The following is a 16,724-nucleotide window of genomic DNA, read 5'->3' as shown; positions in this document are numbered from 1 at the left end:
GTTAAGTGGTTGTTTTGGTTTCACAGTATCAAGACAACTAGCTCTTCATAGAACTGACTGAATGTTTAGACACAGCCTCTCCCGCTTGAGAGGTTGTTTGACAGAACGGAGTGGGTGTTTTGTTACTGCTTGGTGACCAGTGTGACCTGTTGCTTTCGCTTCACTTGGGTTGACTGCTTGTTTGGCCGTGGTGATGGCTGGTTTCCCCAAGCTGACCAGTTGCTGTGTCACGGTTAGCTCCCTCTGACTGACTGTTTAAATTGGATGGGTGTTTTGGCATCCATTAACTGAGCTGACTGGGTTTGATTGAACTGACTGGATGTTTGAATGAATTAATCCAAATATTTTGACGTTGTTTGAGGCGGTCGATTGGCTGTTTACAGCAGACCGAGTGTGCTGCTATCATCTGACCCAGCTGACTTATTATTCTGGCATGGTCTAACCCAATGGCTAGATATGGAGCTGGTTCGGTATTTTGGGTTCGTTTAGCTCTAAAGACAGATTGTTTGAGCATTGTTTGATCAAGCTGATTGCTTGTTTGACTGAGTTGAACAATTGCTCTGGTATGATTTGACTAAGTTGACTCGTTATTCAAACTGAATCAGTTTTATTATCATGTGACCCAGTTGCTTTGAAGGTACCCATTTCTGGGGCCACACCAATGGGTTATTTCGGACCAGCTGACTGATATTTAACCAAGTCGACCAGGGGTTTGGGCTCTGCTTGCCCGTTTCAGCTGTTGTGTGGCCCACTTGACTTAGCACCCGACTGAATTAGTCAGGCATTTAGACAGGGCTTCCAAAGCTGACCAGGTTTCCACTGAGTTGCCCCGCTGTTTGGTCTCTGAAGGACAGGAGCAGCGGTAGCCAACACAGGCCTGCATTTGCCAAGAAGTGACCCTGGGCAACTCCCTCGGGTGGGAGTGGGAAGGAGAGGGGCGTGGGGACTCCAGGTCTCGAGCTCACGTTGAGGCAGGTGACAGCAGAAGGACTGATGGCGATAGGCTGCTGCGTGCAAGAGAACTCAGGAACCGTGCTCTCCCCAGCCGGGAGACGGATGCATTTGGCAGAGCACTTCAAGAATGCAACCTCTGGGTTAAGTGGTTGAAATTAGGCCCAACGGGGCTGTTTTACTGAGAATTTACAGTTGCTCATAGAACTCAGCCCCGACCAAGTAAGAGTCCCTCCTGCCAAGATGGAGATTTGCTCCCAAGCCAAGGGGATTCACCGGCAAAAGCACACATCCCCCCACCTTTGATTAGACCTAATCGCTGCTCCTCCGAGGGGTGACCACGTGGATGCTAATGTTTGTTCTCCCTGGGGGGGGGGGGGGGGCAGGGGATGTGCCTCTCCCTGCAATCCCCGGGTAGCAGGGGGAGGACTTTTCTCCCCGTTGAGCCTGATGAGCTTCCTCCACCGTGTGTGATGTGAGCGGTGCCACCAAAACATTGATCCTACTGGCAGGTCATGGGAGTGGGAAGGCCCACATCTCGCACTTGGCACATCAGATGTGAGGGCCAGAGGGGGCTCTGGAGGGGAGCTGGACTGGCCTCCTCATTTTCCACATAAGGAAACTGAGTCCTAGAGAGAGAAAGTGACTTTCTGATCCAGTCCTAGAGAGAGAAAGTGACTTTCTGATCCAGATTCTAGGGTACTCCAACAAATTAATCCTTTTCAATGTAGACAGGTTAAAATTGGAAAGCCCTGATTAGGGTGCCGGGGGTGGGGGGAACAGTTCTGGTACAACAGCAAGGAGGATGGGGAAAGGAAAGGCTGTAGCCAGGATGAGGCTGGAAATGGAGCCCAGCTGTCTAAATCACTGTGTGATTTAATGCAGGTCCCTTCAGGAGAGAATGAATAAGCCATTGCTGAAGAAAAAGCTAGGGTCACAAGCTCTGGTCACTGAGGCTTAGGGATTCACAGTACCTGGGCCTCCCACCTCTGGTTGTATCAATAAGAGTATCATCATCAGAACAAGGGAGGTGGTGATCTCACCAGACTCCAAATGGAGTTCAAGACAAAGATTAATGGGAGAATGATAATGTGGGTCACAACCAAAAAAGAAAGGTTCACCAAGCCATGTCCTGGGAAAAACTGGTAAAGGAGGAAGGGCTGTCCTCCCTAGAGAAGAGAAGGCCTGAAAGATGGATCACTGTTTAGAAAACACAGAAAACTTTCGGAGGTTAGGAGAGCAAATAAGCTTAATGAGTACCGGAGAACAAAGATAAGAACAGTATGGCACCCAGTATGTACTTGAAAAATATTATTGAATAAAATCACAAGGAGGCCGAATACAAGGAAGAACTTTCTCACAGAGCGAGCCGAGTAGGGGGAGAATTCCCGATCCACTGGAGGCCTGCAGGCAGAATTCCTGCGTTGGGTAAATAGGGAGTCAGATGAGTCGGAAACAACAGACTTGTTACCTCCTTGCTCGAGAAACCATACCTACATTGATGCAAACTCAGTTGTGCTTCCTTGCTCTGGCATGGTCAGCTTGCACTGCACTTGGGTACCACTATGACCTCCAGATTCTTTTCACACAAAGAACTATGAAATATACCTCACCACCATAAACTCAGGCAATCACTTTTCAAACCCATGTTTCAAACACTGAACCTTTCTAACTTTGGTTCTGCTAACCAGCATCTTCACTGTTCCTTCAGCTCCACGAAATTAACAACTGAGAGTAGCTTCCAGCCCTGGCTGAGGACAGAGCCTTGTAGTACCTCACTGGAGACCTTCCCTGGATACAGTCTTCAAGGCACTGAAAAGCAGGGAGGCAGAGGAACACTCTGCAACCATCTGACAATTGTAAATTGTTGGTTTTAAGATGTTGCTGTCCATTTGGTGCAAAGTAGCCTGAGTCCCAACGCTGGCTCTCAGAAAGCACTGGAGGCAGGCAGGAAGGGAAGTCAGAAAGACAGCGAGGGCACCAAGCCTCCCACTAGGGACCCCAAGAAAATACTGGTGGGGCATGTAATCAGCCTCCATGGTCCTCAGAAGCCCTAGCCAGACAAAGACATATTGTGCCTCTGCACTGTGGGTCCAAGGGCCACAGGCCACGCATCCAGGCAGCCTGGGAAGGCCGCACTGGAACTCACAGAATACCAGTGGGGACTACTCACTGCTCCCTCCTTCAGGAAGATGCCTTTCCAAACAGCCAGGCCTCATCACACACACACACACACACACACACACACACACACACACACCACCACCACCACCATCACCCCCAAGGCCACCCAGGGGCTGAGAAGAGAGCATCAGAGGAGGGGAGGTCAGGCTTGCCGTGGACCCAGTTAGGAGGTACTGAGGGTGAAGAAGTGATCACCGTGCAAGAAATGAAGGCTGAGCTCTCAGGCTCACTCCCTGCGTCACCCTGGCTGGGTGGGCCCCCTCTTCACTTCTCCTAAGAAAGCACTGGTAAGAGATCTTGAACCCACACTCCTTTGGTTCAGAAGCAGACAGATGGAGCCCAGAAAGTGAGTGGCAGATCTGGGACGAGAACTCAGTGCCTACCCCCTGTCCACTCTTGCTACCACACTGTGCTGCCCCTTCAAGCTTGCACACAGTAGGTCCTCACCTCTAAAGCTCTAGAAGCCTGCAGACCAGAGAGAGTTTATTAGGTTCCCCAGGCTGCCATAAGAGAATACCACTAACTGAGTGGCTTACACAGCAGAAATGTATTGTCTCGTGGTTCTGGAGTATCGAAGCCCAAAATCAAGGTGCCGGCACGGTTGGCTCCTTCTGATGGCTGTGAGGGAGAACCTGTTCCAGGCCCCTCTCTTGGCTTCTGGTGGTTTACTGGCAACCTTGGCATTCCTTGCCTTGTGGAAACATCACCCCATCTCTGCCTTCATCTTCATTCACGTGGTGTGAGTCTTCGTCCCCAAATTCCCCTTGTTATAAGGACGCCAGTCAGATTGGATTAGGGCCCGCCCTAACGACTGCATTTTAACTTAGTTACCTCCGTAAAGACCCTACCTCCGAATAAGGCCACACTCTGAGGATCTAGAGGTTAGGACTTCAATATATGAATTTTGGGAGGATGCAATTCAACCCGCAGCAGAAGGGTTCTGCAGTTCCCATCAGGACGCGCACGCGCACACACACACAAGCCCACACTGACATCTGGATCAGAGAAGTGATGCTCAACTCCACGCGGCTGCCTTGCACCCTCACCAAGCTCCCGGCCTCGGGCAAGCACCGAGGGACAGCAATGAGACATGGATCCTGTCCAGAGCAGAGAGAGGCAGATGTTGATTCTGTGTGCGACCACAGACAAGGCACCTCCTCTCTCTGGCCTTGGGGTCCAGCTGAGAAAGGGAATGGCCATTTCTCCGCCCCAGGTGAGGGCTGCAGGAGCCCAGGGATGGGAAAAGATCATTCCTGCCAAGAAGGGCATGAAGAAGACATTGGTGCCGTGCTGGCCTGGGAGACGGTGTCCTTGGCCTCCCACCACCTTCCCAACTTGCTGGGGCGTGTGTCCTCCCTCCCCTAGTCTCTGACGGGGCCCCCCCCGTAGGGTGCTCCCTCACTGAGGAGAGGTCTGATAGCACAAGCTCTGCTGAACTCCCATGGCACCATAGGTGGACCCCACTTTATTCACCATCCCCCACGGGACCACCAGCCCCTTGAGTGTGGCAACGGGGCCTGGCTCACTCAGCACAACGACTTCTCGGAGAAGCTGGTCAGTGATGATTTTTTTGGCTGTGTGAGCAATTCTTATGAATCTGCACTCAGGAGTAGGTGGCTGATAGGTGTGCCCTTCCCAGGAGAACTTTCCAACAGAAAAGGCTCTGGTGGGGAAAGGAGCTGCTTTGAGGCAGAGAAGCCAGGGTCCAAAATCAGAACCTGTGGGGCAGAAGGTCCATCCTTGCTGACCTCCATCAAGAGGCTAGGGTCTGTGGCAGCGCTGCACTCTGCCCACGTCCCAGATCTTCCAGCCCCCGCCCCCCACACACACCCTAAGGTTCACACGTTCACCTGTTCACCCACGGTTCACACGTGGTTGTTCCTTCCTCCCGCTCGCTCTCTCCGCCTTCTTCCCTTTCACCTCCTGGGTTCCTGTTCATAACTTCTCGGCCTTTTGGCTAAGATCAAGTGCAAAAGGCCACCGTTGTGCCAAGGAGACAGAAACAGCTGTGTTGTCCACTGAATGTTCAAACAAGCCCACACACCCGTTCTTGTAGTTGTTCACTGACTCCTTGTTTCCCTCACACATCCACCCAGTCATTCATTTGTTACAGATTTGCCAAAACCCACTCCTCCTTTAAATTAATTCAGATTATATACTTGCTAATCACGTCCATTCATTTATGCTACTCACTAATTCGAACATTAAATCCATCTTATTTATAAATTCAATGGTCATCTGTAGTAAGTGTCTACTTGGTGCAAGGCACTGTCCTAGGCTCAGGAGACACAGAAGCAAGCAAGGGAGACAAAGCCCCTGCTCTCTCAGAGCTTCCATGCCAGAGGAGAAAACCAGACAAACGTTTCAAACCCGGATAAGTACAATGAAGGAAATCATTCAGGGTCAAGGGAGTGAGACTCACCAGTGAGGGGCTCCCCTTGGCTAAAGCTGACTCCTCTCTGGGAAAGCTTCTCTGAGGAGGTGCCAGTCAGGCAAAGAGCTTAAAGTTGAAAAGTTATTGCTGATGTAAAGACCAGAGGGAAGAGTATACAGCAGGCAGTGGGAAGAGCAAGGACAGAGGCCTGGAGATGGGCGGTGTGTCAGTCAGCCTCACCACAGGAAATAGGTAACGCACACAAAACAGGAGATTTCAAGCAGGGTTTCTTTACAGAGCAGGTAATGGAAAAGGAGAGGATGCAGGGAAACCTAAGGAACAGAGCAATAGCCAGGGACCGGGGATGGCAAAGCTGTCACCATTCCGCAGGGGGTGATGGTGGCTGGAACTTAGAGTCAGCCTCCTTGAGAGAAGTGATAGCCTTTGGTCAAGAGACACAGCCAGCCCAGGACACCTGTAGGGGGAGAGCAGGGGGAGCAAACGCCCTGACCCGCTCTACTCCCTCCTTATGATCTCCTGGGGTGCCTCCCATTGGACAAACCCAACCAGAGGCCCGACTACTAGGGAACCCGCTGATGGAACACACACAGGTCAGCCTCGGGGCCCAGACAGGCCTGTGTCCACTCTTCCCAGGGGTCAGGGCGGGCCCTTGTGGCTGCAGGGCCGGCAGGGAGGGCCCAGTGGTGTGGCATTGGGTGAGGGGAGGATTGGGATTCTACTCTGCCTGCAGAGGGAAGCTGCGAGAGGGGTTTCAGCAGCACAGTGATATGGGCTGCCTGCTCTTGAAAGGCTCACCTGGTCATGGTGAGGGAAGCTATTTATCCCTGCCGGAGACACGTCCGTGCACTCACCACCTGTTCACCCACGGTTCACACGTGGTTGTTCCTTCCTCCCGCTCGCTCTCTCCGCCTTCTTCCCTTTCAGCAACCCGTCCCTGCTCAGTGCTCTGTGAGAGGCCCGTGGCCGGCCCCACACCACACACCAAGGCCGACAGAGGGACAGAGACAGTCCTGGGCTACAGAAGCTGCCACCTGAAAGCGGCAGCCAGGTTCTTGGTCACCTCTAACACGGGTGGAGCCTGGAAAGAGCCTGAAGGGAGCCCCGGTCTGGGGAGGTCCTGGGGGCAGGGAGAGGGGGCTGGGCAGCTTCCCGCTGAGAGCTCAGAGGCCCTGGTCCCTGCCACCCACTAGTGAGTGGGTCACTATGTGACCTTGGGCAAGCAGGACAGCCTCTCCAAGCCTGTGAAACCGGGGTGCTAAGTCTGCCTGCCCAGCCCTCAGTCCTGCCGAAGGTAAAGCAGAAGTCTCTGGAGGCCACGGCAGGGGCTGACGAGCTGTTCCGCAAACGCACTTCCGCATCATCCTGAGACCCACCTGAGCTATGTCTCCCAGCCTCCCTTAAAGTCCGATGTGGCCACAGGACTAGGTTCCCGTAGATGGGGTGCAAGGGAGTGGTATGTGCCACCCGTGGGCCTGGGCCAGAAACCTGCCTCATGCTCCGTCGGGTCTCTACCCCCACGGGCCAATGGAGCGCAGAGGACCCCAGCACACTAGGGATGGCTGAGCCACCAAATGGAAGCCTCCTGGGTCCCCGAGTCACCGCGTGAGCCAGGAGGATGTGAGCAAGACACCAGCTGACCCACCAAGCCACGGAAATCTGGGAGTGTGGTCAGTCATGGCCGTCCGAGCCGCCGTCAGTGACACGGGAGCCACAAGGGTTGTCTCGATGCGAGGGGTGCTGGGGGCACTGGGAGTGGGGGAGACGTCAGAGGGTAAGCCGGGGCCCAGTCGTGTGGGCACGGGGAGGACTCTGAGTTACACGGTGAGCCTCCAGGACCGCCTGCGGAAGGCAGGTCCCAGGTGGCGAGCAAGAGTGCCCCTTGGCAGTGAGGGGGCAGGGAGAGGCCCGATCCGGGGACAGAGCCCCAGGCAGCCAGGCAGGAGCGGCCTCTACCCAGAGGGTGAGGGTGAGGAGGACAAGGAGGGTGATCCCCATTATTTAGGGCAAAGCTAGAAGCAGTCCCTGTGCTTCCCCCCCGCCCCCACCCCAGCCCACTGAAGAGGGGGACTCAGAGAGTCAGGCAACCACAGACCATCCGGGTAAAGCAACCCTCAGGGGTACCTGGCCCTCAGGGTACCGATAGGGAAACTGAGACCCAAGACCACAGACACGCCCGAGCTTGCGGAAAAGTGCAGCCATCACGGGCGAGCTGGGAATCCGAGGACCTGGCGCCAAGAGCCACTCTTCCTAGTCAGCCCATGACCTCGAGAACAAGATGAGCCACCTTGAGTGGAGGTTGTGAGATTCCATGAGTTAAGGCAGGACATGCCCAACACGTGGCACGCAGCGGGCCCTCAGTAGAAGATGCTCAATACGGCACCTCTGCCCTTCCGAGGGGGTGCCCCGGCACCTGCCCTGCCCAGCTGCTTGGCGGGGACCACGGCCCGTCTCCCCCCTCCAAGCGCCCTACCGGCTCCCTGGCTTCAACCCGAGCGCCTCCTGGGTCCTCAGGACGGCTTCACTGACGGGGCAAGGACAGGAGATGGCGGGGAGGAGAAAGGAAGGGGCAACAAAGGAAGCAGGGCAAGAAAGAGGAAGAGGCGGGAGAAAGTCCAGCTTGGGTTGCGGCCAGGCAGCTGCGGAGGACACCGTTCGCCCCGTGTTAGGAAATCACGAGGGAGGGGCGCCAGGGTGGCTCGGTCGTTGGGCGTCTGCCTTCGGCTCGGGTCGTGATCCCAGGGTCCTGGGATGGAGCCCCGCATCGGGCTCCCGGCTCGGCGGGGAGCCTGTTTCTCTCTCCCGCTCCCCCTGCTTGTGTTCCCTCTCTGTCTCTCTCTGTCAAATAAATAAATAAATAAAACCTTTGGGGAAAAAAATAAAAAGAACTCACAGGGGACATTTTTCTCAGGCCTCAACACCACAGGGATTTGCACTTCTTCTAAGCAAAGGGCCTGTGTTTATCTCGTGGACACTGTAAATGGCCTACTTGCTTGTGTCCGCTCTGCTGGGAAGCCAGGAATGAAATGCAGGCAAGACCTTAGGGCAGGAGTCCCTCCTGAATCCATCCTGCCCTCCTCCACTTGGCTCTCTTTGCCTTGATGGCTTATTGCTAACTTTATTTTCTCCTCCGTTAGTGTATGTTTTCGTGTAGGATGCTTTCTGCCCTTCCTGGGAGGAGGAGGGGGCTCCATCCCTGCCCTGCTCGGACCCACTCGACTCCTCCCTCAACTGAACCTCCTGCCGCCATGAACACAGCCGCCGAGCTGACCAGCATTCTCGAAGGCATGTCCGGCTATCAGCTTACCCTGGACTGAGGGGCCCAGATCATCATTTGGGCTCACAGAAGACCACACTGCAGGAGACCTTCAAGGAAACAGGGGAGACAGGAAGCGGGGGGTGGGAAACACTCAGCCAGGAAACCGGAAGCTTCCCTTTTGCCCATCCACCTCCACAACCTCCCAAGTCAGCCCCATACCCGTACCTGATGCCCAGAAATGCCCACCACCTCCACCTGCCATGACTGCCCAGGGCCTAGGACATGGGATTTGGCTGGGCTCCCCTGCCCCCCATTTTTGGGTGCTATCTTAGTTTGCACTGTTACAACAACTTACTAGAGTAGGTCACTTAAACAACAGAAATTCTTTCTCACGGCTCTAGAGGCTGCGAAGTCCAGGATGAGGGCGCCAGCACGGTCAGGTTCGGTGAGAGCGAGGCCTCTTCCTGGCTCGCAGACAGCACCTGTGTCCTCACGTGGAGAGGGTGGGGCAGGAGAGGGGTAGCTAGCTCTCCCCGGTCTCTTCCTAGAAGAGCATCAATCCCCTCAGGGAGGGCTCCACCCTCATGACCTCATCACCTCCCAAAGGCCCACCTCCTAATACCATCCCAGTCTGGATTAGGGTTTCAACATATGAATTTAAGGGGGACACAAACATGCAGACCCTAATAAGTGGGGAGGCAACAGATCGTAGGAAGTGTTCCACCTGACCCTTCCCAGAAAGCCTGCAAAGGCCCTCTTCATCCCTTGAACTCCACTGGTGCCAAAGGGCAAACCTGGACGGGTCCCTTCCCCACTCGAGCTGAAACTCCTACCTTTAAATGCAGGCCAGGTGATGGAAAACGTCTAAAGGTCACACCGGACACCAGCTCTGCTCTTCCCGTCCGGCATCCGGTAACCATGCCCTGAGCTGCAATCCTGTGCCTGGCCTTGGTGACAGAGCTATGGCGACACCACAGGCTGGTGGGTGAGAAGTACAGTAACAGACATGAGGGTGAGGTGCTGTCAGAGCAAAGTAGGTACTGACAGGCTGCTTAGGAGATCAGAGAAGGCTTCCCAAAGGAGGGAAATCTGGGCAGGGCCTTGAGGGCTGAGTAGAAGTTTGCCAACATCACAGAAAAAAATAAGACTTTTTCTACAGCAGTTTATTTGTTCACTTCCAGTGTCTGATCTGGTCATCCAGACTCATGACTCAGCAAGCAGGGATTTAGAATATACAAATGTTTAGCTCTGGAAGTCTCTTCAGAGATTCTCATTTTCTGATGGAGATGATGGGGGCCCAAAGAAGGGAAGGGACTTTCCCAAGGTCATACAGCTGGGGATTAATGAGCAGATCCTGAAATCTGAGTCTGGATTTCCAGTCTAACGTTGTTCCCACCACCAAGAGCTCGCTCACCGCCTGTTCCTTTTCTAGCCACCATCTGGGCCTGACCAACTGCCCTGTCCCTCCCGGCCAGACTCAGGACAAGTTTTATAGGGAGGTAACTGATGGAGGTAGGGGGTGGGGAGGAGAGGGGAGAGTTTAACCCCACAATGTTTTCATACTTGAGATCTGAAAACACGATTTCCCCAGCAAAGAAGCTTAGCATTAAGCGGAAAATCGGCTTCGAAGGATGTGATATCATTTATAACAGTACATTAAATGCAAGCTGAGAAGCTGATATATTTTAGGAACGTTCAGCACACTCTAGACTAATAAACATTTTACAATATTATTGCACATGTTCATTTCACTTTGTACAAATAATCATTCCCTTCACATCTAATAAGTCTGTTTGACACATAAGTGGTCTTGGGCGAACACCTCGGAGGGCCTTGTTTTTCTGTGCATTGATCATTTATTTGTGTAGCCCGCCGGGACAGTGACTAATGATTTTGAGGGTTTAAATGTCTTCAAACATCGTCTTTGTCTCCTTGCCTGTTATCGTATAAATGGAAAATAATTTCATTTTGGCCCCAGAATGTATTGTTTTTCATGTATGAAAAATGCCTGCCCCTTCCCTGCCTGGCGTGGCATCAATCAGTTTAAAACAATATTTGGAGGAGTCCTGGTCTGCAGGTCCTCCAGCAAGCTCTCCAGGTCACTGGGTGACAGGTCCAAGCATCCCACTTACTGGAGAATTTCCAAACAAACCTGCCACCACCACTGTATCAGCCCAGAAGCCTCCTTTCCCTGCGAGGTGAGCGTGAATCCTTCCCCCTCAAAGGCCCAGGGAACCGAGATTTGCTACTGATAGCCTTCTTCTCCTTCTCCCTCTCCTTTTCCTCCTTCTTTCTTTCCAAGAACATTCACAGAGGTCTCTGAGACCCGGTGCTGCTGGGGGAACAGAGAACCCAACACAATCCCAGCCTCCACGAACTTAGAATCAGGGGAGGCCACCACCAGCTCAAATAACTCCTGCGTGGGATAATAGAAAAACGTGCCCCCTGTGGGTAGGCTCAGCCACTTGAACCTATCACTCGGAGAGTAGGTACCTTTGTATGAATTCGGGAGGGGGGGGACACTCTGTCTTCTGGGCAGAGGCAGCGCTGATCAGGGCACATCCCTCAACTGGGTGTTCTTGTGCAGCATGCAACCTAAACAACGGTACACAGAGGCCACCCTGGTAACGTGGAGGTGGAGGTCAGTATGCCACAGAAAGACCCAGAAACAGTGCTATGATATGTATGTCCCGTCATCAGACCAGCCATTAGGAATAGAAACCCAGAGGGAAGACGGTTGACAAGGCTCCATGGAGGAAGTGACCTCTGAGTTTGGCCTTGAAGAAAAAGTAGGAAGTAATAGGCAAAGATGGGGAGCAGCAGCCCTCACCCCAATGTGACAGGAAGAGCCTGCCCACACAGGCATGAGGCCAAGGAAGCTAGCCATTTAGAAACACTGAGCATGAAGAGACAGAAAAGAAGTAGGAGAAGGTGAGAAAAGACATCAGTGTTTGTTGAGTGAATAAATGGCCGGATGGACAGATGGACAGGTGGAAGGACAGACAGATGGACAGATGGATGGATGGAGACAGAGATTCTATTAAGAAGTCTGGGATTTCTTGATTGCCTTACTAACAAATCTGTACTTTATTCCATACGCAGTGAGGTGGAGGAATTCCCAAAGGCTCTTGAGGAGCTAACTATACTGTAGTCCCTCCGACCAAAATGAACTGGGGGAGAAAGTCAGTCTCGGTTCTGAGGGGCATCGCCCTGGTACTCAACTGGAGTAACCCTTGGGAGTCGTCTTATAAGGAAAAGGGAAAGAAGAAAAATAATGTTTATTGAGCATTAACATCACTTGAGGATAAATTATATAGCCCCACCCAACCAGCCACAGGAAAATGAGACTGTCTATCCTCCTATGGACTGCTCCAGAGCAGGAAATCTATTTGATTCATTTCTGTGTCCTCAGCTCCCAGGATAAGGCCTGGCCCAGAGTAAAATTAGAGAGTATTGGAAAGATAGTAAGTGGATAGATGAATGGATGGATGGATGGATGGATGGATGGATGGATGGATGGATGGATAGATGGATGGATGGATGGACGGATGGACAGATGGATGGATGGATGAACAGACAAAACAGCTCTCTCTTAAGGGATATAAACTTTGGACTTTACTCCCCTACTTCCAGGAAGGGCCTCCTGACCTGGGTGTGTGGGGGGGATTCAATCTTAAAAATTGAGGCTCTTGATGGCACAGAATAATGGAAGATAACTTATCGGTGCACAGACCTACAATCTGATTCATTCAATTTCACTGAAGTGAAGGCCAGATGATGTGGGACATTATAACCTGGGCTGTGGTTCAAGGAGAACCCCAGTTGGAAGTAATGAGGTCACAGAAAGTCTTGCACACAGATTTAATGGGCTTGACCTTTATCATGAGGCTAAAGGGGAGCTGCTGGAGGTTTCTCTGGGCATTACAAGGAGCCAACAACATCCCTTGAATCCTCTAAGTGGAAATGAAATCAAAGATTCAGATACATTAACTGAGGTATTTCTCCTTGTCCTTTCTACAAAGGCTGATCAAAAAAGCAGAAGTTACCTTAGGTCCCCATTCTGGGGCAGAGGTAGGTATTGTCAGACTGACTGGAGCCTGCACTCAAGCCACCCAAAAATTGCCCTACAGCCCCATCTTATGTTCTCTCCCAGCTTCCTATAGTTCTCTGGCCCCTTCAGACTCCCCTTGGACATAACTGAACATGCTGTGTCCATGAGGATGGGGAAAAACATGGTCCTAGAGTTTGAACTAAGTCCTCTTCTACCTGCTTTAGCCTCTGAGCAGGTAGAGATAGATGTCCATTAGCAGGTACCACATACCAGAGGACCAGTCATATAAGTCATTTCTTAATTCATTTAATAAGTGCTTATTGAATACCTATGTTCAATCAGGATTTGATCAGAAGATAGTAGAGAGGCCCCTGGGTGGCTCGGTTGGTTGGGCATCCAACTCTTGATTTCAGCTCAGGTCATGGACTCAGAGTCATGGGATCGAGCCCCATGTTGGGCTCAGCACACTGGGTGGGGAGTCCACTTGAGATTCTTTCTCTCCCTCTCCCTCTGCCCCTTCCCATCTCCCACCCCCACCCCTGCTCGCACATGCATGAGCTCTCTTTCTCTCCCTCTTAAATAAAAAATAAATAAATCTTTTTGGAAAAAAAAGGTACATAGAATAAGGGATTTATTGTAAGGATTTGATCTTATGCAATCATGAAAGCTGGTTAGATCTTCTACGTGCTTCCATGTCTGGTCTAGAACCTGAAGACCCCAGGGCAGGCAGTCAGGAGGCGAAGTCGCTGTGAATTAGGAGAAGGAAGGACCAACTAGAGCCGCGAGGATTCTTACCACTCTAAGCTTCTAACCTCAATGACTGGATGTCCTCTAGGAGAAGCTGGTGCTCTTTGGCACAAAGCTGCACATTCAGCAGGTCCAGAGGTCAGGGACGCTGAAGCAGGAGATGGGGCGAGAGCTGGAGGAGCCCCAGAGCCCATGAAGCCCAGCCAGCAGAGAAGTGACGGAGTGTGAACTTGGGCCCCCCCCCACACAAAATACTGCCGCTACTGCACGGCCTTCCAAATCTCAAGCAAAGCATCTCCTGCAGCCCCCACTAACCTAGAACCATGCAGGGAAGGGAATTCTGGGAAATGGGGCTCCAGGGTAGCTAAGCTGTCACGATCGAGAACCACCGAAACTGCTGGGTGCCTGGCAGGGAACCAGTCCGTGGAGACCAGCAGTGAGAAGTCAGAGTCCCTGCCAACACGGGGCTTGATCTCGTGACAAAGCCAGGTCATTTTTAAAACGCCACAGTCTGATCAATGTTACGGCAGGACACATTTAATTACTGACAGTCTACCAATGAGAAGCAGTGAAGTAATCAGGATTATGTTCATACCCAAAGTAACAGTGGCTCAAACAGAGTAAAGTTTCTCTTTGGCTTCAAGGACAGGCTGCTATGATGGATCCTGCGTTGTCAGGGACCCAGTTCCTTCTGTCTGTATGTCCATGTATGGTTTCATTCTCCTGCTGTCACTTCATGATCCTAGATGTCTGATGACTGGTGCTCTAGCTCTTAGGTCAGAATCCCAACCACCAGAGAGGAGGGTGGGGAAGGGATGCACATGCCCACTCCCTTCTCCCTTTCAGGACACTTCCAGGTCGCTCCCCACACAACCACAGTCACTGGCCAGAACTCGATTACACAGCCACAGCCAGCCACAAGGGAGCCTGGAAAACATGGTCTCTTCTTGCTGGCCATGTGCTCAACTAAATTTGGAGGATCTATGACTCTGAAATAGGGAGAAAGCAGATGCCGCAGGTCAGCCTGGGATCTCTACTTCAGGGCACATTCAATACTGGTCAGTATCCCAGATTCTAGAATCAGACAACCCTGAATTTCATTCCTAACTTTGCTACTTTCTAGCTGTGTGATGTTGAACCTTTACCGAGACTCCAGATCTCTCCGAGCACAAGGGATCATTATCAGTACACACCAGGCACTCTCCTCAACACTTTTCACAGACTGTTATTCTTAATCTTCACAATAAACATGAGTTAAGGAGTGTTATTATCCCCATTGTACAGGGGAGAAACGGAGGCTCAGAGAACTGAAATGACTTGCCCGGGGTTGTGTTCCTTCAGAAACACGTACTTAGTGGGCACCTGTTCGGTGCCAGGCTCTGTGCTGGGCTCTGCAGACACGGGGCTCAGTCAGAGAGGCATAGCCCCAGCAGGGCTCTCAGATGGGGGAGGGGGAGCCTCTTCCCAGAGCTCCCAGGCTGTGTGCACAGTTGTTTTGAGGTCATCGTGCTGGCCCAAACTCAGCACGGATCGCTCACAGAGTGGGTGGCTGGGGCGAGGAGAAGCCAGTCAAGCGACTGGTCACTCCACGGCAGCTCCCGGCCAGACTTAGAACAGCCAGCTGGGAGGAGCAAGAGGGGCAAGCAGCTGCCATCCATCAGCTTGGACTAGTGGTCACAGAGCACGGCCACCATGGTAGAAGGTCCGCCTTTCATAGAGGCCACTGAAATCACTCGCCCAAGATGACACAGGAAGTACTCCAGAAGGCTGAGCCAGAGGTGTGGGAATGCCTGGTCTGTGTGAGAAATGACACCCAGCTGAAGTAGCCATCACCCTGCCTAGGGCAGGGACCTGGGCACAGAGGCCGTTAGAGACTGTGAGTTCTTCCAGAACAGCAGAGAACCAGCCTCAGGGGCGGATGATACCCCAGTGGGAACCCAGCACGGGGGCTGCGCACAAAGGGGGCTTGGGATAAAAATCAAAACATTTGAGTCTGGTTTCCTAGGCAGTACCTCTGGGGACTGGCTGGAGCCCTTCTAGACACAAGCCTCAATTTGCCCATGTGTGGCCAACTGGCCCCTCGGTAACCGTGAGAAGTTGGGTAAAAGACTGCCACCTGCCAGTTCTCGGGCTCCCCGTCTGCAGAGCACTTCCGTCACCTCAGCACCATGATGGGGCACACGAAGGCAGGCCACGCCACACTCTGCACAGACCATGTTCTAAAGCAGGCCTTCCACGGCCTGCGGGAACGACACTACTTTGCCAGGAGGTACCAGGAGACAGCGAGGAGGGGGCCTGACCGGCCTGGCGCTCCCAACCTGACCTTGGATCCTTCACCTGTAGAAGGGGTTAACAGGGAGCAGGTCTCAGAGCTGTTGTGAAAAGTAAACAAGACAATCCCCATAAAGTGCCAAGCACCGTAAGGGCCCCACACAAATGCCCTCCGTAAATGGGAGTCTCCCCTCTCCCCCTTGATTTCCCCGGGGGGAAAAGTCTAGAATGGGCATTATTCAGCAGCAGAGAATGCCAGGGCTGGAGACCAGCCGCCTCCGTGGTCCCACTATGGTGGAAGCCAGAGAGAAGGGACTTTTCCAAGCCCACAGACCCAACCAGGCCTAGCACTCGAGTGCTCTGGCACCTCCCGAGGGACCCCTGCCCCCAGCCTTGACACTCCGGGGATTGTAGGGGGCTGAGCACTTCGTGCAGAGACCTGCCAAGCTGGGGCTGGGGTCTGAGTTTGTCATGTTCATTCAAGAAAGCCACCCAGCCACATCCCCCTCACATCTCCACTGCCTGTTGCTTTGAGGAGCAACTGTGTTATTTGTGATTTCTGACATTTGCCCCCTCCCCGAACCCCCACCCCTTTCCTGTTTGGCCTGTGAATTGGAAAGGGCTGTAAACAGGCAGGCGGGCTGCTCGCCCCCAGGGCGGGCCTGTCAGCCAGCCAAGGAAAAGGTAGGCCCAAGAGACCCCCTACCCCCACCCGCCCCACGCAGCCCAGCTGAGGAGCTTGTAAAGATAGGATTTGTTTGTTTTTTTGGATCTGGCTCAGGATCTGGCTGAGGCCGGGCCCTTTGGGGAAAAGCAACTTTTAAATAAATGCTTCAAGATTGTGCAAACATTTCAGTAGTATTGGAGGC

This window comes from Zalophus californianus, chromosome 4 (genome assembly GCF_009762305.2).
Source record: "Zalophus californianus isolate mZalCal1 chromosome 4, mZalCal1.pri.v2, whole genome shotgun sequence".
Taxonomy (NCBI): Eukaryota; Metazoa; Chordata; class Mammalia; order Carnivora; family Otariidae; genus Zalophus; species Zalophus californianus.
The sequence above is the reverse complement of the archived record's forward strand: the minus strand, read 5'-3'. Positions refer to the sequence as shown.